Source organism: Triticum dicoccoides, chromosome 5B (assembly GCF_002162155.2).
Source record: "Triticum dicoccoides isolate Atlit2015 ecotype Zavitan chromosome 5B, WEW_v2.0, whole genome shotgun sequence".
Classification (NCBI taxonomy): Eukaryota; Viridiplantae; Streptophyta; class Magnoliopsida; order Poales; family Poaceae; genus Triticum; species Triticum dicoccoides.
This window is the reverse complement of record NC_041389.1, coordinates 333,586,944-333,608,236: the sequence shown is the minus strand read 5'-3', so window position 1 is coordinate 333,608,236 and position 21,293 is coordinate 333,586,944.

Below are 21,293 nucleotides of genomic sequence, written 5' to 3'. Positions count from 1 at the left end.
ACACGGATACGAAAGCAAATCCTGCACTCTCTCCCCCTTTGGCATCGACACACCAAAAAGACAGAGGGGACACCTACGACACAGGTGGTAGCATCCTCTACAGAGATCACTCAACATGCTCCTCATCGGACTCGACAGCGGGGATGGTCTCCTCCTCTGACTCGGTCCACTGATAGCCCTGCTTGGTCATCCAATCAGCCTCTGGAGTGATGCTCTTCTCTAACCCGCTCTCCATAATCTCGCCGAATGTCCTCAAGATCCTCTTGTCATGCTGGCGACTCTCCTTGGAAGCAACATGGGTCCTATACTGCCCCTTGGCTTGCATGTAGAACAGGGCCTTCATCTTCGCCTTCAGCTTCTTAGCCCAAGAGGGCTCAGTAGATGGAGGAGCATACCCAGTAGACCTGTCCTCAGCCTCCTCCTCCTCAGCCTCGTCCTCATCAACATCCATCCTAGCAGCCTCAGCCTCAGCCCTGGTAGTGGTATTGGCCAACTTGTTCTTCTGACGCAACTTGATAGGTTCGTGGCGAACCCAGTTTGGAGCAGAAAAGTCTTCATCCGGAAACATCTTCTCCCAAGTCTTCAAGATCAGGAGGTGCAGGTATGGACCATAGATGGGAACTTTGCGATTGTCACTACAAAAAAATACACTTCCGTGATGATACGTGTTTGTCATAGTAGGTCGCGTCTTTTGTCATGCATGTACATCCATGACAAATTTATGCCAGAATCAAGATAGTCATACCTGTGCTTTCATAAAAGTGTTTCATGACATTACCAAAATTATCATCACGGAAGTGTCCACTTCCATGACGATAAATCGCGCGTCACAGAAGTGCTTTCGTCAAGGGTGACCGACACGTGGCATCCACCATAACGGAACACCGGTAAGCTATCGGGTCGGGTTTTGGATCCGATAACCCGTTAACAGCCCTGACCAATGGGGATTTTCCACGTGTAAAATCATCATTGGCTGGAGGAAACACGTGTCGGCTCATTGTTGGGACAGATGTCATCCACTCATTGGACAGAAGGCGCCTATGATACATCGACACGTGGCATGGCCCAACAGTGGCCCATTCCTGTGAAAAGGCCGGCCCGTTTGACTTGGTCAAAAGCTGGCAGGCCGGCCCATGGAAAGCCTGTTAACAGCCTGTTCGCATATAGCCCATTTACAGCCCGCTAACCCAAGGCCCGTTACGCCCTATCCGAATTAGGCCCAATAGCATCATCTGGGCCATCCAATATGATTCCACTCCGTTTTCACTTCTGGCCCATGTATGGCCCATGACGTCTTTCGGCCCATATAAGGCCCTTTGTAACTCTTGGCCCATTAGCGGTCCGTGCTGAAACTGGCCCGTAATGAACAGTGTATCACTTTACACCCATTAACAACCCGTGGTGAAACTGACCCGTAATGAACAGTGTATCACTTTATACCCATTAACGGCCCGTTATTTCGTTGGGCCGTTTCCAGCCCAAGTTAACTTTCGGCCTTCTGAGGGCCCATTTATTCTTGGGCTCATTTGCAGCATTCGGTTACTTACGGCTGTTACTGTCGTTTTCTGCTTGTGGGCCAAATTCAGACCGTCGTTATAGTCGGCCCATTTATGGACCGTTAATCTATTGGGCCATTTTCATAGCATCACCAAATACGGCCTATTAACGACCCGTTATGGTCAGCCCATAAAACGTACGATTTCCATTAAAGGCCCATCTATGGCCCATTAAAGGCCCGTACAAGACCCATAAATGAGTCGGCCCTTACAAGGCCCATGGATCCTACGAGACGTAGAAGGCCCATGGATCCTACGAGACGTAGAAGGCCCATGGATCCGAGGGCCTGTACATGGCCCATGGATCGTACGGCCCGTGAAGGGCCATGGTCGGGCGAGTTGGCCCCCGTTTGAACGATATAGCATATTCAAAGAACTATCCTACTCAATACTATCACCTCTAAAAAGCATACACTATACAACAAAGAGATCAAGGCATAGAAAGGTAGAATAATCCTACACTATACAATAAAGAAATTACAGCTGATTATACCCACTGGGCATTATGGTTCGGCACAGGTGATAATAAAGCATACACAAACAGCAAATTACATACACTGGGCAGATACAACTCATACATCATGGACGTGCATCAAGTTAACTCCATTTGAACTATAATCTCTTCAGAAAATAGGATTGGCCGGATTCCGATAGCACAAATTTTAGTCTGCAAAATCTCCAATTCCTTCATGGTTACCTCAGTGTCTTGTTTCATTTTTTGACTCCTGCATCTAATACCTGCATGTCTAGTCTCAACTTGTTGATTGTACATTGACAATCATGTACATGTTGTCTTGCCACCTCTAGTTGATGCTCGAGAACATCAACACATTCCAATTCCAATCCATAATCATTCGGTAACGGCCATGCCGCACTGCTCGCAGATCTTTGTGTTGATGTCACTTCATCCTGAAATGTTTCTGTAAGTACACATGACTAGGGCAAAAATATAGTTACAACAGTGAAGCGAACATGACACTCTTTTGTACTACATGGCAAAACAGAACTAACAATAATGTTACACGTCACTTTCAAAAAAAATGTTACACGTCATGAAGCATAAGCAGGTGATATTTTAAAAATTATAAAGAAGATAGTCGGTGCAGCCTGCATACAGAAATCCCTCTTAGCTCACCAGAGGAGCATGATGTTGGGGCCCAATCGAAAACACAGACAAGTTACAAATTTATACAACATGTTGCGTATAAGTAAGCAAGCAGTTGGCCATTCTCTACCTCAATTAAAGTCTTAGGGAGCATAATGAACAATAGAGGGTTTCATACAAACATACTACAACAGGCAAAACTATGCAATCATTAGCGTAGTATAAACTAGATTTTGAGCCTCATGCAATAATAGTTGGTTAATAGACTTCAAAGCTTCAGGCACACTTCGGCAGAGTAATTAAATGGTAAGGCCTTTAATTATGTCAACTAATAGTTATACAAGTACCGAACATCAGGCATGATTATTTGGGCATCTCATTAACTTAGGACAAATAAAGCAATTGAAAAGAGAAAATTAACTATGCCTGAAACAAACAAGGAATTGAACTATTGAGTTGCATACAGTCACTTACCTTAGCAGGTTGAACAGGCTCGGCGCAGCTCCTACTTCTTTTGCAAGGCTCCTTCCTAACATCTTGTACTTGGAAATCCTCAATCTTGTCTTCATTGCACCCCCTCTGCAAGGTGACACAAACTAGTTACTCGTCTCCTTGGAAGATAAATATGCATACTTTCCAGTCTGTGAACACAAAAGGATGAGATTATAACAAAACAACACCACATAATGAAACATGCCGCATCTCTTGCACTTGCACACAATGAAATGAACATTTACTATGTTTGCACTATGTAAAAACTAGACATACCTTCGAACTGGATCTCCAGGTACTCTTGGAGAGCCTACTGTAGTGTACAGGCAAACCTTTATGTCACCTATGAGTTAGACAAGGCCCCACTACAGCAGCCCTTAGTGTTTAAATCGTTGACAAGCTCTGTTAGAGTGTTAGGTCAAGAACGGCAAGTAATCAAAGCAAACAATTCTAGTATGGCTGGCTGATGCAAACAAGCAATTGAACAGATGTGTGAGAAAATCTTACATATCAAGAAAAGAAGCAAAGAAGGAGGCTTAAAGACCATCACTTGACTGACCAAATTTAAGGGGCATTTAAACATCATGTGCAACGTATGAACTAACATAAACATTGCATATTCCAGATTCTACAATGGAATGCACATGTATTAGGTTATGCCATGTATGATGATGCCTAAATGTACAAATAGCAGGCAGGAGTGATTCATCATTGCACGCACAATTGAATTGCAGGTTAAGGGCCAGTTCGATTCCGCCTTTTCAGGGCATATTGTCAAAATAAGCCATAAAAGATGTAAAGAAGTCATTTTTGAGTTATGGGCTTGGGCTTAACTAATTTCGCTTTGGAGGGGGGGGGGGGTGTTTCGGGTAGAACCTCACTAAAAATTGAAGGGAAGGGGAATAGTGAAATGACTCTGTTGTCTGCCTATATTACACTCAAAATGCAATTGCTGACGCCCGTGTCACACCTGACCCTCAAGTAAAAACAAACACGCAAGCATTCATTGCCCTGCCCGCTTGCATCTCCTCTCCCCTTTCCCTCTACCTCACCCCCCTGCCTGCAGCACTAGGGTTCCTCCAGCGAGCCGTCGCCACTGGTCCCATCTGGCCTGGTCCTCGACGATGCTATGTCCAGCTAGGCTACATTGCCGGCGGGTAGGGGAAAATCTCCCTGGCTGCTCCTCCCTTTGGCACTGCCCCTCATTCTCATGGTCTCTAGCAGCTGCTCCACTGTGGTTCGTCCAACGCACTACTCCAGCGGGCGCTGCACAACTACGGCTGATGCCACACTGCGGCAGAAGGCACCTTATTCCCCCTCCCCTCCTCCTAGGCCATGGCCTTGAGGTGCTGTTGAAGGATGAGCTCATCTAACAAGGTGAGGATCTCCTCTGGTTTTTTGCCAAATTTTCATTTTGATCCACTATACGATGAATTGCTATGAGCTGCTTCTGTTGCTGCTATATGATGCATTGCTATGAGCTGCTCTTGCTGCTGCTATATGATGAATGCTATGAGCTGCTGCTGTTGTATGATGAGTTGCTATGAGCTGCTGCTGCTGCTATATGATGAATTGCTATGAGCTGCTGCTGCTATATGATGAGTTGCTACAAGCTGCTCCTGCTGCTGCTATATGATGAATTGCTATGAGCTGCTCCTACTGCTGCTATATGATGAATTTCTATGAGCTGCTCCTGCTGCTGCTATATGATGAATTGCTATGAGCTGCTGGTGGTATATGATGAATTGCAGACTGCTGCTGCTGTATGATGAGTTGCTATGAGCTGCTGCTGCTGCTATATGATGCTTTCAGGTGGTGCTGCTATATGATAATAACCAGCCACTTGGACCATCTAATTTCAATAAATAATTGTTCTTCATTTAAATATGGGTCATGCGTTCTTCATTTAAATTAGGCAATGGGGTCTCTATGGAAAACATTGAACAAAGTAGATTGTGCCAAGTAGATGGTATCTTTGTATTTGCATTTTGAGCAAATAGTGATGGTCTGTTTTCCTATCATATTAGTTACTGCACTGGGTTCAATGTGTGATGTTTGCAAGTCAAATTAATTTCCATATGGGCAACAAAATGAAAAAAATATAATGCAATCTAGACTTTGCACTGATCATACCAAAGATAAGCTGAAAACACAATGAAAAGAACTGGTTGGCTTATTACATGGAGCTTGTATTCACAGGTGCTTATTTTCTTAGGATAACTCATAATAACTGTCCCTAAGAAACTTGGATAATAGAACTGCCATACAAATAACATGTCACGATGATTGTAATGGAGGAGTGACGTACCATAGCACATTGTATAGGCTCACCGCTGCCTCTCCTTTTTTGCGATGTTCCATGAAACTGCCACATACATCTTGCACTTTTTCATTGTGTAACCCTATCTGCAAGTTGACATGGCTAATTTCAGACATCTCTACATGATACTACATTGCATATCCCTTGCGCATATTTAAACCACCAATTAACGATTGTGTGCGTACCATAAACTAGCCATGACTCTGTATGCTGGACTAGCAGGCACTCTAAGGGAGCCTAATGTAGTGCACTGGAATTCCGCATGCCACCTACGATTTTGTGTAATGTACTGCCCCTGTTCCTAAATATATGTCTTTGTAGAGATTCCAGTATGGACCACATACAAATGTATATAGATGCATTTTCGAGTGTAGATTCACTCATTTTGCTCCGTATGTAGCCTATAGTGGAATCTCTAGAAAGACTTATATTTAGGAACAGAGGTACGAGGTAGTGTCATGTATGACATCTACATATCTAATTTAGCAGCCAATAGTAGGAATCATTGTCTGCACAAAGGGATTACTGGTTGAAAATCCTAGCAAAGCACGATGGCAGGCACAGAACAATACAAGAGAGAGAGAGAGAGAGAGAGAGAGAGAGAGAGAGAGAGAGAGAGAGAGAGACGCGCTTACAAGATCATAGCAATGCCTCAGTCCAGGATCTTGGTTGGCCAAGCTGTTAGATCCAGAAGAAACATCGTCCTTGTAGTTTTTGCCAGCTGCATAACAGGTAACAGCGACCGGTTAGTATATTTGAAGTACATCGGGCAGGTGATGCTGGACAGGTTTAAAGGTGACAAGTACCTAGGCCGTGGCGGGTGCTTGGCATATCTCCAGACGGTGGGAATCAGGTTAGAAACGTCGAGGGTGATGACGCTGCGCTGGCTGTTGGGGTCCGGTAAGGAGATCTAGAACCGTCGAGTAGGGTGTTTGTGGAGCGGCTCCGGTAGGGTGGACTACGGTGTGGGCGAAGCGGATCTGTGGGCATGGATGAGGGCGTAGGTGAAGCTGCTCCAGTGGTTGGGTTAAGGATGGTGTCGACGACGCGGATCTGCGGCCGTGGACGAGGCGTCAGAAGATGCTCCGGTGGTTGGGTTAAGGATGGTGTCGACGATGCGGATCTACGACCGTGGACGGGGCGTCAAAAGCTGCTCTGGTGGTTGGGTTAAGGGTGGTGTCGACGATGCAGATCTGCGGCCGTGGACGGGGCGTCAGAAGCTGCTCCGGTAGGTTGGATGAGGGTGCGAGGAAGCGGATCTGAGGCCGTGGACTTGTGAGTTGGCAAAGCGGCCCCGATAGGGTTGAGAATGGTATAGGCAAAGCTACTCCGGTAGGGTTGACGATGGTGTCGATGAAGCGGCTCCGGTAGGGTTGAGGAAGGTGTCGGCGAAGCGGCTCTGGTAGGGTTGAGGAAGGTGTCAGCAAAGAGGATCAGAGGCAGTCGATGGGGGCGTCGGTGGGGCGGCTCCGGGGGGTGTGGACAAAGCATCTCCGGTGGGGAGTACGATTGAGCCGCTGCAGATGCACGACGATTGATGAGAGTACCGGTGAAGCAGATCTGGTGCCGTGGACAAGGCCGACACTGAATGGGCTGTGGTACAGTGGTGGATGAGCAATCTACTTGTTTCTAGGGGAGGTGGGAGGGGTAGATGCGGCCGCAGAAGCAGATCCGGCGAGGTGGACGCCGCTGGCAGTGAATGGGCTATGGTACACCGGTGGATGAGCAGTCTAGTGTTTCGAGAGGGGAGGGGATAAAGGGCGATGAAGTACGGACGGCGTGATGTAAGATGCTCTGGTGCTGTGGAGTTAGTCGTTTTTGCGGGAGGGGGAGAGGAAATGGGGGTGCCGTGTAGTGGGGGGAAACTGGAAGTTACGAAAGCAGCCCCAACCTATCATGTAGATGAGGGCGGTATTGTAACTGTTGGTCTCCGTGCACCAAGGACAAAAGGGGGATTTCGCATGCTAAAGACTAAGGTGGCGGAAATTTTAGAAGGAGGCGGGAGATTTTGCCGCCTGCGGGATCGTTCGTATCCAGTTTCAACTAATATTGGACCGTGCTAGTGGGAAGGTCATGCTAGACTGTGTACACGGGGCACGCGTCAGCAGTTAATAACTGGTGTGAAGTCCACCCCAGAAAAAAAAGACAATAACTCGGGATGATGCGCTGATAACTTGGACGTTCACACGGGCGCGGCCAATCGTACGGGTGTAGTGGCGCGTTCACAAAAAAAGGGATCAAACGCTCAGCCTATGTATTTCTCATGTAAATAGATAATTTAGTGCCATTGGTTATTTACTTTAAACATAATGCACTGACGTGTTAGTGTAGAGGCGCACAAAAGAAATGGATATTGTAGTCAGCTACTTAAAAGTGTTACCTCATATGATTACATAGCCCCCATTTCATAAATTGCGTACCCGTTGAATTCATATATGAATATTACATATATTACTTCAAAATAGAAACTTAAATCATCCAAGACTAATGAATTTGAATGCAAGAGTAACAATGCTGCATGTACATGATAGCTACATTGGTTGTTTGAAGAAATATCACTGTAACTTTGGCATGCACAACTGAAAAGGTTTATTTAAATAGAAAAAAAATGTGATATGTGAGTGTCTAATCTTTATAGCGTTGAATCGATATTGTACCTTTGGCCACGATACGAAGTAGATATGGACTTATGTTCAAGCGATGCACGTCCATGATCGCTAGATAGTGATACGTGAATGAATTGTGCAATCTCTCTCACACACATACATATCTCATTTCCCTGTGGGCATCGAAATCACACACGCGCACTTCGTGTATTTCTCTCCCTCTGTCAGGGTTAAATTCGTCTTTCTACCCCGTCCTACAAGTCTCTCACACAGAAATACACACGCTCTCTATGTCTAACACGCCCATCCCTTTAATTCCGCCCACCCACAACCACTAATGTCTCAAACTATAATAATGTCTCTCACACATATGCTATCTACCTATCCCTTAATATAGCTAGATATGTGTCACACAAACTCCTTCTCCCTACTAGCAAGATGCCCATGCGTTGCACGGAACATCAAGTATGAGAAGTTTATCTTGTGGGATAAAAGGATGAACGAGGGAATGCCTTATTTGCAAATGCGGAGAGGGGTGTGGGTATCTTTTTGCAAAATTGCCATAGTTTCCTTCCTGTCCGTCGGATATAAATAAGATGGCCTATATTGCAGGATGGCAGGAACACCATCATCACCAACTTTGTTTTTTATAAGAGTAGAGATATGTGAGTGTCACTGCCCCCCCACACCAACACTTCCCAACACCGAAGGAGTAGGGTGACACCTCGATCTTGATACTAATCTATCGACTGGCTTCTCTCTCAAACATACACACACACACACACTACCCGGCACCGAAGGAGTAGGGTGGCACATTGATCTTGATAATAATCTATCTACTCCTCTTTCAAACACACACACACACACACACTCGCTAGTTGTGCCTCTGTGCCTACCGCGCACACTCTCGATACGTCTTTCTCTCCCTCCCCCGCCAACAATGACAGCAGAAGGGTGACAACTCGATCTGATCATAATCTGTCAATTGGTTTCTCTCTCAAACATTGTGTCTCGGTGCCTCGCTCGGTAGCCCCCTCGATATGTAGACTTCTCGCGTGCGCACAGCTGTAGTGACGATGACGCTGAATCCAGTGTGCCTTGTTTTTACGGGCCTCATGTGATAGTTTTCACCCTGTTTTCTGTTAATTAACAAGGCAACCTTTTCTTTGTTACTACTAGTGAATCTGAAATCATTCGGGGCAGACATAAAATATATCACTTCAACCCAATTATCGCAGCAACTATTTTAAAAGAAATTAGCTAGCTGCCCGTGCGTTGCACGGAACATCAAGATGCATTTGTATGAGTAGTTTATCTTGTGAGAGAAAAGGCTGAACGAGGGAAGGCCTTATTTGTGAACGTGGAGAGATGTGTGGGTATATTTTTAGAAAATTGCCATAGTTTCTTTCCTATCCGTTAGATATAAATCCGACGACCTATATTGCAGGAAGGCACGCACACCATCATCACCAACTCTGTTTTCTACTCCCTCCGTCCGAAAATACTTGTCATCAAAATGGATAAAAAGAGATGTATCTAAAACTAAAATACGTCTAGATACATTTCCTTTTATCCATTTTGATGACAAGTATTTCCGGCCGGAGAGAGTATTTGTCTTTTTAGAAATTTCAACAAGTGACTATGACCGGACCTTACCAACATACTCAAAAAAGTAGTCCATAATTTTGATGTTACCCTCTTTTCTTGGCGGTGCAGTGCCATCTGGATACCTCATAAATAAATCAAGGACAAATCTGACCCCTTCCTGAAAAGACATATGGAGCAAAATGAGTGAATCTACACTCTAAAATATGTCTACATATACATCCGTATGTGGTTGTCCGTTTGAAATCTGAAAAGGACAAATATTTAGGAACGAATGGAGTATATATAAGAGTAGACATGGAGATATATCTCCAGCATGGTCTACAACAAAAATGTGCTGGGCTGGTTAGCGCCGGATGCTCGCAATGCGATGACATGAGTTCGAATTGTGTCTTTTAACTTTAGATTTTTATATTATATATTACTCTACTTATTTAATATATACTTCTTTCGCTACTGTACTGACAGTGGAACCCACAGAGTACTTAGAATACAAGATTAAGGATGGACTTGTTTCTTTTTAACTTTCTATATGAAGCTGTAGCCACCCTACAAGTCACGTGTACACTGTACATGCAATTAACTTTTTATAGAGGGACAATCATCCATGCAATTAACTCAAATGGATTGGATGTCACTCTATTATTTCCAGCATAAAGAGCATCTGGAACGGCAACCGGCAAATTTCCTCCTGCTTCCTTCCGCGGAGGACGACATCAAACGCCAGCGGCATACATTTTTACAACTCTAACCAACCAGATGAAATTCGTGCAAACACGGACTGATTTCATATAAGCATGAAGGATTTTGTATAAAAAAGCGGGATCTTCATATAAACATGATGAATTTCATTACATTTACATGAACTAAGAGGTGCCAATCCAGCTCTCTTGTATAATTAATACTCCCTCCGTCCGGAAATACTTGTCATAGAAATGGATGTATCTAGACTTATTTTAGTTCTAAATGGCTGCTTGCGGATCCCTTTGTCTTCCTCATGTCCGTCAGACACTTGAGGCGTCGACAAAGGTCCTCGGAAGAGACGAAGAAACAAAGAAACCACCTGAATCCGCGGTCGTCGCCTCGGCGGTGGCCTTCATGGGTCCCAAGTGGCGGCGGCCTCCTGTGTTCTACTTCTCCTCGATGATGGCGATGGACACGGACAAGCTGGCCACCGACTCGTCGCTCTCCACGCACCCAGCTTCTGTCTCTGCCTGCATGGCGCTGCCGCAGGCACGGGAGGCGCGCCCACAGACACGGGAGGCGCGGCCACCGCAGACACTCGTGGCACGATACGACGCGGCAGCGATGGCGCCCGTAATGGCGTGCTCACCGCCGTGCCGGCGTGGAGCAACTCACCACTCCTCATCGAGCTGAACTAGAGCAGCGAGTTGCTGAACCACACGCCTGCTTGGGGCGGCAACTGGCTCCGTCGGGCCAAGCGAGGTTGGTGAAGCACCGAGCGGCCTCGCCCGTATCCGGAGGGCTTGGCGGGCCACCCAGCCGGGTAATATGTCGGAGAACGGCTCATCAAAAGCCATCGGATGAGTGGAGAAAATGGTGAAGGAGGAGATGGGGGAGCGGCGGAGGGGTGTGATTCTTGCCCGCTATCTATCTGGCCTCATGTAAATAGAGGGCGGACGGTAGGAGCTTGGCCGGTGTCTGGCCTCGTTTAAACTGAGGGCGGACGGGAGGAGCTCGGCCGGTGTTGCGTTTAATTCCGGCTCGCTCATGAACGGAGGTGTGGACGGAGTAGGATTCTCGGTTTGCATGCGGGTTTATCGGAGGGGTTTAATGGAGGCGCCGGGCGTGCAGCGGGCGGTGCAGTACTATTCGATTTGACAGCAGTAATGAGCTGTCAAATCACAAAGGCCCTCGCCTCTCGTGAAACTAACCGAGCTAGACCGCCCCACCCTCTAGCCTTTTAAAAAATGTATATACTCCACTTTTGTACAATAGTAGCATCGACGGATTGCGCCATGGAGCAAAACTTGAAATAAAAAAGGTGGTACATATGGAGAGCGCTCGTCGCCAAATTATGCATATAGTACTATTAAAAAGGCTTGTCACAATAATGGTGTCCAGCACAAGTGCACAACCCACCCCTCAAATAAAACTAAGCACCCTGGAATTCTTTGACAAAACTAAGCACCCTGAAAATCTTTGACTACTAAACTGTTGGCTATATGATGTTGGCCATATATATTGTACGTATATAATGTGAAGAAATGAGTGGTAGTACTATACCAACTAAAAGATGAAATGTAAGAAATACTAGTATGTACGTACTAAAGAGTTAAAGTAACAAGAAGAAACATAACATAGTTCTGCTGGGGGCTCAGCACAACACACCCCTCAAATTAAATTAAGCACACCTGAAATTAAACTTTGCAACTATTCCGGTAGACACTGCATTAGGACTAGAACCACCATGAGCAACAACACTGCCACCTTACTCGGAGTCCTCGTCCACGTCCTCGACTTCGTCCTTGTCCCTCTTCCTCTTGGCTGATACTTCTTTGCTTGAACCGCACACTTGGTTGTTGCTATTCATCCAACCCTTGTAGATATTGAAGCAAAGGTAGCCATCCATTGCAGCGTAGTGGATGTGGTCTATATCTAGTACATTCCGCTGCCATGCATGACGATGAAAGGTGTACGAAGGTTTCTCCAGTTTACCGTACGAAGGATGAACCATGGCTCCTGCCAGGGTCAGCATTGAAGGCTGACGAGAGGACACTAGCCGATTCTTCTGGAGGTCGAAGGTGTTGCCTACAACGAGGCCTATCTGACGCAGGACTTCTTTGTCGTTACCAAAGTCTACAGTAACGAATTTGACTAGGTTGCTCTCGAGGAAGTCCTTAAAATCCTGGCACTCAATGTCGACATGGCATATGTGGTAGACCAAGCATAAGTCATGCACGCAAACCTGGATCACGGCGGGCTTCTTCCTCTCTTCGTCCTTTAGATCCTTCTCTCGTCCCAGGATTGTGGTGTACTCAACATCTAGCCCAGCGACCCACTCATCATCTGAGTCTTCGAACATGCGTCTGAAGCGAGAAAGGCATCCTTTCACCGTCGCGGAAGAACGGGTGTATATGACGTCGAACTCATCGCCGGTGATGGTTCTAACCTTGTACTCACCGCCGATCGTGGAGATTTGGGAGGAGGGTTAGGATTAGTAGAACTGCTGTAATGTGAATGGACGGGACAACTAGGAGTGAACCACCGTAGTAAAAGGACGTGCGGGGACGAGTAGGAGCGAACTTCCAGCGTGCGAACGACAGGGTAGTGGCTTTCCATTCTCCCATGATACGGGCTTCCGAGAGCCCTTGGATCTGAGATCGAATGGTTGCATGGCATGATTCTAGACCTATGGGTGAATATCCTATCCTGGAGGGTTATTCTGCAAATTTTCAGCAACTTAGCATGCGACCGTTTGATCTCAGATCCAAGGGCTGCCAGCAGCCCGTATCATGGTCGCGCCTACCACGACCGCCGCTCGCGCGGTCGCGCCCTTGGAGATTTAACACAGTGCGTTAGGCTATCTGATGTTGGCATGTCATACATAGTCATCACTTAGTCACTCATACTACAACAAGGTTTTGGCTATAAGGTTGGCTATAAGTGTATTTTTTTTACTTCTCTCTATCTCTTTCTTCGTACTCCCTCCGTCCCATAATATAAGAACGTTTTTGGCACTAGTGTAGTGCCAAAAACGTTCTTATATTATGGGACATAGGGAGTAGTAGTATTTATTGCATTTGCCAAGGAGTGACCTCTTCCAATAAAATGGTGTTTCTATGTTTGCTTCATTTAATTAGCTATATACTCAAAATTGTCTTTTCACCTCGGTACGTGCGCTTAGCACTGTTTCTTCCTTGGGTCACCAAACTAGTCTCTCTCTTCTTGATTAACTTGCCACATCAGACTTTATGCCTATCTGGCAAGCTTAAGCACCTGTAGGAGCAAGTAAGTACAATAGTGCACTTTACATGGCATTTTTGCATATGTGGAGGAAAGAGAGGCAAGGAAAAAGTGGAGAAGTGGGCTCTCATGCAAGAGCCAACCTCTACTACATGGTGGAGCATTGGGAGAGGCACCTGTATGGAGGTGGTCAGGAATCGGGAGACTCACGCCGGTCATAGCGCCACAGTTAAAATGATAATGGCAAGTCAAATCACGGGGCCCCACCTGTCCAGCAGTAACTCGCTGTCAAATCACACAGCCCTACGTTTGCAACAACCTACTCCCTCGTCTTCTCGCGTGTCTATCGAACCGACCAGGCGGAACTGCCCCGCCTACCGCACAGGAAAAGCCCGCGCAGTATACTCCCTCCGTCTAGGTGACCAAGGTGGAGTGGAAAACGAGAGAACTTAATGTTTAGTATTTGCTAAGGCTGGTTGTAATGGTACTAGCCTTAGCAATTTTGATGAGGTGTCATAGAATTAAATGAAGAAAGAGAGAGAGTTGAGTACTATGTGTCATACATGGCAATAAATAAAGTACTACATGATACTAATATATGATACATGGCGTAGGAGTACTAAGTATTATTAATACAATTTTGCTAGAACTCATCTAGATGAGATATAGTTTGGTCTCATTCATCTTTTATAGTCATTGGATGTGATGCTATAAGATGCGTGTGTGCTGACGTGGGTTGTATTTGTTCTTGTGCAACAAACTGACCACTGCATGTCATGTTTGATAGTCTCAAGTCATTAAAAGCATACAAGCCCCACATCTCTTATTGGTTTATTCCTCTATTTATGTCAAAAAATAAGAAACAATGTGAGAGTTAATGCACCATGCCTAGGAGTATTTGGTTTTCATAAGATGGCTTAATACTCACCTAGACGGAGGGAGTATTCGATTTGACAGCGGGCGACGCAGTTCCCGATACGGCTTTAATGCAGACGAGGGAGGGAGTAGCGGTTCTTGATATGTTGAACGACCAATGCATCCTCCTTCAATCAATGCATGAGGGAAGTAATGGGAGGAGGTCCGGGAAAAGAGGCTGCATGATGTGAATGCAACGCAGTTTGCCCTCATTGCCCTCATATAAAGGCGCCCCTCCATTCCAATGCATCTACCACATCGTGCACACCTAAGCATTTGCCTAAGCACCTACACTAAGCGCAAAAGAGCTCACTCCAGACCCATGGCGGCGATGCGCATGAGCGGCCAGCGGCTGCGCCAGATGGTCCACGACGCCGGCATGCGGCATGGCGCCGAGGATTGTCTCTAGACGGTGTTGGAGACCGACTGGTGGATGGCCGCCATCGATGCCAACTACGACTCTCAGTTGAACCAGATGATTGTTGCCACCAACAACAAGTTCACCATCCTCAAGAAGCTCGCGGACGACATCATCGTACTCCTCCAGCCCGCGCGCCCGGGCTCCTCATTGCCTGCCATCCTAATCGGCCTCCATGGCTGGAACATCTTTCAAACACCGGTGGCCCTGCGACTGCCCGCTGATGCCACAAAGAATGTCCACCTGGAGGTCGCGCTCGCCGTGAGGCGCCTCGCCCTGCAAGAATTCGTCGACCTACACATCCACGTGTACGAGCAAATCGTGTACATAGGTATCTACAAGGCCAGTGAGGACGCTACGATGTTGGCCTTCCTCAACCGGCTGGAAGCCTTGGATGCCTTTGCTAAGAAGCACCTCGACCTCTCCACAAAAGTGCTGCTCCTTAGCCGCCGGTCGGTGGCCCGACGCACTAAGTTGAGGAGGAGGAGGTCGTACATTCATGGATCCATCTTTCTTCTTGCCTTCTATAACCACCATTGCGATCGCATCATCGTGGCCTTAATTCTTATTGTGTTGTTGCATTCTCATTCCAGTCAATACCGACATGTGCGATCCCTTTGCTTAATTATATGCATCACTGTAACTAGTACTCCATCCGTCAATTTATAAGTTGTGCTTACCTTTTCCATCAACTTCGTGCAACGCGCGGGCATCTTGCTAGAAACACTAGAATATGTCTATATAATCCGTATGTGACAGTGATAGTCCATTTGAAATATCAAAAAAGACAAATATTTAGGTACAGAGGGAGTAATATATTAGGAGTATATCAAAACAATAGTGATTTCTTTCAAGTTTGTGAACAAATACTACTATTCTACTACTTTGGATCCGTGGCAACGCACGGGCACATTGCTAGTAAAAGGAAAAGGCCTGCCGCGTTCGCGTCGCACCCCCACACGCTCGGGAATCGGGAGTACTCCATGGCCCGTCCGACACGACACATAGCTTAGGGAAGGCGTGCTGCCTAGCATTTTCACTTTCATGTGGGACCGCCATTTGAGCAAACCGACACCCCGCCCGCCGCCAGGTTGGAAAACAAAAATGAGGGAAGATCTAGCTGTAGCACGGAAGCCAAGAAATTTGGTGTCAGATGGGGCTCGTTGATAGAGTAGGAGCATTCCGTACTAGTACTACTCCTACTAGTACCAAGTTTGTACTCCTAATACTATATTACTGGTACTACCACTATACAAGTAGTAGGTACGTGCATGGCACAACATCGTAGGAACAAAAAACGAGAAGATCTTGTTTTGGGTGATTTATCTTTTTTTCAATCAACGTAGTATGAATAATATGATGTGGGGGGCACCCATGAAGCTTATGTGGCTTGGTTGCGTGGCTACGGAAGGTTAGAGAAAAATAAATAGATAATGTGTTTAGAGTGCACTCCACTAAATAGATATACTTTGGATCCATTGCAATGGACCGGCACATCTATATCTATACCCCCTATATAGTGTGTGAAAAACTTTGAGAGTTGGTCGTTGGATGAAGTCAATCCGACGGTACAAAGATGGCAAATCCAAGCACTACTGGCTGTTGGATATCATCCACCAGATTCTGCCACATGTATAATCTAGAAGACTCCATGGTTGAACTTAATTCATGACTAACTTTGCCACAACTAGGCTTAGGCAAAGTTATTAGTTCTTCAAAATGAGAGCCACAAGTTGGCAAGCCTAAGGGAATCTTGCCACATTTTTTGTGTGTATGTCATGCGGGGCCTTAGTGTGGCTTGCCTAAGGTGTGGCTTGAACCAAACACTCACCTAAGTTAATCAAACTTGCCTAACCTTACATTCCACCAGATTTTGCCACATGTTAGAATCCAGAAAACTCCACATGTAGAAGCATAATGCACAAACCACCAGAATCTCATGCATGCAATGCACGTGTACCTTACTAGTACTAGTTGGTAGTAGTAAGAAACAAATTCCAGTTTTGGCACGAGCTCGTACTACGGGAGGACCACAAGGCCTACCGTAGGAGTTACATTTCCCTCTCGAGGCCCACGGGACCGAACTTCAGTGGCTTAGTGCCCGGCCTATGAGTCAATGACATGCGGACCTTAAATGCGGCTGGCCCACATGTCATTCTCATGGTGGTGGCGTGGTTCGCGACTCACTCGTTCGAGATGAACCGACCGGTGGTGGCGTGGCTGTGGCAAGGGTGCCACAGCTGGGCGTTGGGGCGTTACAAGGCGTAGATGGCCACACCGGCGGGTACTACCTGTAGTACATAAGTACTCCAGCTAAGTATTGATGCCCGAGACGAAATGTGTCACAGCCACTGGATGAAAATTTGATGGTGCGGGAGTACGGATCGGAGCATAGCAGCGGAGCAGGCAAACCGCGTCCAATCGGGTGTGTCTGTGGTAGAAAGTTGATGGTCGCCGTAGTTCAGCTGGCCCGCATGTCATGCACACAAAGGTAGAGGAGCGGTGGGGCCGAGAGGGATGAGGGGCACATCGGGGGGATGAGGATCCCCTGACGCGAGCAATCCTACCATTTTGTCACTAACTTGTGGGACCCATAAGTGCGGGTCCCACCTGTCAGCAAAGGAAAGGCAGGGCAAGGCAGTGATAGCCACGTCAGAGGATCCATGTCCACGTCGGGGGACGTCGTGCCGTGGGTTGGAGCAGCGTCGTGGGAATCGCGTGTGGGTGTGGCAGTGGTAGAAACAAGAAACGTGATGGTCGTCGTGGTTCAACTTCCATGGACAAGCTGTCATGTCTGCTGACACATGTATATCAAAACTAGAGAGTTTATATTTCAAGCACGTGAACAAGTATTATTCTACTACTTTGGATCCATTGCAACACATGGGCCAGCACATTGGTAGTAGTAGTGTCCATGTCTATCTCTAGAGGCCTTCCCTCGTTCATACTTTTCTCACACAAGATAAACTACTCATACAAATGCATGTTGATGTTCCATGGAACGCACGAGGATGTTTCCTTGGGGGTCTCTCCAGCGCGGTGTGGCTGTAGTTGCAAGTTGACGCCCCTTGAGATGCCGACGTTGAGGGGCACTCGGATTTCCTCCGATGAGCAGGTAAGATGAGTTTGATCACGTAGTAAATGCATTCTAAAGACTACTTCCATGTCCATTTCCTAATTCTCCCCTGCCCACTGTTTCACAGGTTAGGCTCGGTGCGAGTGGAGATTGGCTTGCATATGTACGGGAGGGTACCAACATCAATTTGCACAATATTTACAACAGTGACACCGTTCCCATAGAACCTTTGTCCAACATTGGGATCAGCCATGCAACGGACCACCACATGAATTGGTACGATGGAACCACGGTGAGATTGAATAAGATAGCATGAACCTTGCACATGGCGGTCAAAGGCAGATCATGCTGTTTGCGGCCGATTTGTTGCCGTACGAGTAGGAAGACGCTGTGCTTCTTTCTAACCGCATCTTCGCGGTGACAAACCAGGGGACTTATTTTGTATGGGACACATCCTACGATATACTCCCTCTCTCCCAGTTTATTTGTTTTGAATCTTTTCGTTTTATAAGTTTCAAATTCAAATTTAGAGCTCCCCAAATGGGTTGTAGTAAATTCCATTAGAATTAAAAAATGGGCTGTACATTCTTACAAATCACAAGTGGGCTATATGTTCTCTGCCAAATCCGAGCTGTGGGCCTACTAAGTTGACGCGTACCAAGGGCTTTGTCAACTTAGTCAATATAAACAATTCTAGCTGCAGTGATCGTACGATGTCCATCCAACGACCATAGTGCTTCTTCAACCTCTGGTCTTCTTGCTCCAGCCGCCCAAAGTAGCGCCGGTCATGTCGCGTGCTCCTGCCTCCCGTGGCCGACTGTGATGTCGTGGAGGCCTCACCGCCCCGTACTACTCCCACCGCTGGCCAGGCCATCCCTCTACTCACCCACACCCCCTGTTATTCTGCGGCGACGACAGCCTCACACCGCAGCCGAACCGGTGAACCCTCATACTCCTCTCCGCGCGGGCTTCCACTGTCGCGTCTTCCCCGGCTCCCCATCGTCCCCTTCCTAGGCCTCCCCGTCGTCCACCGCCCTGGTGCTCTCGACGCGGCGTGGTCAACGTGGTCAAGGAACGACTCCCATCGGACGTGGACTGTACGTGGAGAGGCTAATAACTGGGTCCACGGCCGCAGCAAGGAAGTGCCTCCTTATTACGCGGAAAATAATGATTCCTCCACCTGACAGCTGGGACCCACCGGACGGGCCACTGTATTTCACGAAAAAACGTTTCCCCTGATTGCTAGGACCCACCAGCTACATCTTCGCACACAAGGAAGTGCGTTCGAAAAAAAAACGATTCGCCCCCTGACTGCTGGGACCCACCACCTACATCTTCGCACACAAGGAAGTGCGTCCAGGCAAAAAAACGATTCGCCCCCCTGACTGCTGGGACCCACCAGTTACATCTTCTCACGCAAGGAAGTGCGTCCCAAAAAAAACCATTCGCCCCCCTGACTGCTGGGACCCACCAGCTACATTTTCGCACGCAAGGAATTGCCTGACAGTCGGGACCCACCTGGTCGAAGCGTACATAGCGTTGTCATTCTGGTCGCGAACGTGTACGTACATATATACTGGTGGATGTAGATGCGCGCACGTGTCGTAGTAGAGGTGCGCACGTAGCATGTACACGTACGTACAACGGCCAGGGTGCAAGAAAGAAAATACGGCCACGTATGTGTACATACGAGTGGGGTCTCGAACGCCTACTCGCACATACGTACGGCCAGGGCTCGTGTACATGGCTGGGTCGGAACGGATAAACAACGTCGTCGTCGTGTTCATGGGGAGGCAACGGAATGCGTCGTGTTCATGGGGAGGCAACGAAATGCGTGGGAGCCAACCGACTGGGTCGGAACGAAATGCGTCGTCGTGTTCATCGGGAGGGCTTGGACGGAACACGCGATGGAAACGAGGCCTGGCGTACCGAAGAACGTAGGAAACGGACCTCCTACGGTCGAAACAGGGGTCCTGTTGATCGGGAGGTGTGTGGCGTACCGCAAAACGGAGGAAACGGACCTCCTACGGTCGAAACAGGGGTCCTATTGATTGGGAGGGGTGTGGCGTACTGCAAAACGGACAAAACGAACCTCCTACGATCGAAACGGGGGTCCTGTTGATTGGGAGGGGTGTGGCGTACCGCAAAACGGACGAAACGGACTTGTGTTGGAGCGCTACGGTCGAAATGGGGGTCCTGTTCATCGGGAGGGGTGTGGCGTACCGCAAAACGGGACTCCACGAGATACTGTTCATCTCCACCGTCGACCTCCTCCAGCCTCCACGGGCTCCTGTTCATCCAGCCTCCACCGTGCGCTACTCCACCGGCTACTGTTCAACCACCCCTCCACGGGCACCCCTCCACCCTCTACTGTTCATCCGGCCCTCCACACCACGGGGTCCTGTTCATCCAGAGGCAACGCCACGGGGTCCTGCATCCACCCCCACCACTCACTGTTCATCCACCCCCCACAACGCTCACTGTTCATCCTAGAGGTAGCATCGACCGGCTTCAGTTAGCAGCAGTAGCAAAGGAATCACTCGATCGGGTTTAGTTAACAGCCACAGATCGATCGCTGGGGTTCAGTAAGGCGTAGCCTGCAGTGCAATCGCTCGGGTTCAGTTAGAGCCCAACGCCTCGCTCGGGTTCAGTTAGAGCCAACGCCTTGCACACACGCGCGTATGTGTACGAGAGATACACGCATCGCTCGGCCCCCGACCTCCCACCGTAACCGGGAACTCCCCGAAATTTTTCTCGCCCTCGCTTCTACCACGGTTTTTTCCGTCATGGACGGCCCAAAGAATGTCATGCAGCTGCGTCTCCGGCCCGCCCAGGACGAAAACCCATTTTCTGTCATGATTTTTTGTCATAGAAGTAGGATCCCACCACATCTATGATGATACCGGGTTTTCTCACAATTATCGTCATAGAAGTGTCATATGTATGACAGAAAAAAAAATCATTCGGCCCAAAATGTCACGGATGTGTCTTTTTTTGTAGTGTGTAGACCGAAAACCAGAGCTCATTCCACATGATATGAGAGATGTCCAGAGGTTGGGCAGCATGATGACACACCTCCTCACACAGAAGCATCATATCCATGAGATAAGCATGCACATTATCATTGTCACCAATGCGCGGAAAGAGAGTGTTGCAGAAGATCTGGTGCATGACATCGAGGAAAGGGTTGAGCACCCAAGCCTGCATGCCATTGGCTAGCTTCTTCTCCACAAGGAACGGTTGAAGCTTGTTATTGTTGGCGGACTCTGGGTT